Below are 1,161 nucleotides of genomic sequence, written 5' to 3' on the forward strand. Positions count from 1 at the left end.
TTGCCTTTACCTAAAAAATAAGAGCAGTGCATATCTTGAGTATTTTAAGAAATACTCATTAAGTAACTCCACTACTTCTCTACTCACGCAAGCACATGAAATCATGGTTATCATAAAATATCATTTCATGGCCTTGGTCTCATATTCGTGTCCGGGTAGAATTTGATGTGCATACTTCTCTACTCATATGACTTACATACACACACATTTGCGCTCCCATGCGAGCTCGCATACCTACCCATTGACCTGGGCTTCAACTAGCATACACTCACACTATTGGTATACCATGGAGGGAAGGGAGTGCACATAGCATTGTGGGGCATACAATATCATAAGTACCATACTTTCATATCATGTAACATCCTAACAAGTCATAACATAATAAGCAAATATATAACCAATCTTTACCTTTAAATTCATTTAGAGTAGGTTGACTTAATACCATCGCTAGAAGGAGGGTTTGAACCTCCGACCTTGTGGTTAACAGCCACACGCTCTAACCAACTGAGCTATTCCAGCGAATTCTTTGTAATACACTCTCCTTGGGGGCCCAACGTCCTTGCTGGCACAACGCTTGGTGACTTGCTTTGATAGCTTTCGCAATAGCCCAAACTCACCGCTAACAAATATTGTCCGATTTTGCCCATTACGTATCATCATCAGCCTCACAATTCTAAAATGAGTCTACTAGGGAGGGGTTTCCACACTCTTCTAAGGAATGCTTCGTTCCCATTTCCAAACACTAAAAAATATTGTCCATTTTTTACTGTAACAAATCGTCGTCAGAATCACAGTTTTAAAACACGCTACTAGAGATGTTTACAGACACTTATAAGTTATTCTTTCATTCTCCTCTCAAACCAATGCGGGATCAGAGGGCATGGGTTTAAATCCCACTTCTGACAACTCAAATAAAGGTAAAATAAAAATACAATAGCATATCATTTTTTGAAATCAATTGAACTCACTGGAGATTTAAAATTGTCACGACATGATTTTTCCATTAAATTCTACTAACATGGATTTTCCCATTAAATGAAGTCAAACATTTTGACTTACTTTCGTTTCATTCAAAAATCAATTTGAATTATTAATTTCAAATTAAAGTAAAATTAAATGATTAATTAAACTATTTAATTAATATTTAATATTAATTCAAAT

General features: G+C 35.7%; 1 non-coding gene across 1 annotated transcript; it reads right to left on the bottom strand.

Moving 5' to 3' along the window:
* Positions 1–445: 445 nt before the first annotated feature.
* On the bottom strand, positions 446–519 carry TRNAN-GUU. Its single transcript has one exon. It is a non-coding gene; the product is annotated as a tRNA-Asn (tRNA).
* Positions 520–1,161: the final 642 nt, after the last annotated feature.

The sequence above is a fragment of the Cucurbita maxima genome, unplaced genomic scaffold (assembly GCF_002738345.1).
Source record: "Cucurbita maxima cultivar Rimu unplaced genomic scaffold, Cmax_1.0 Cma_Scf00204, whole genome shotgun sequence".
NCBI lineage: Eukaryota > Viridiplantae > Streptophyta > Magnoliopsida > Cucurbitales > Cucurbitaceae > Cucurbita > Cucurbita maxima.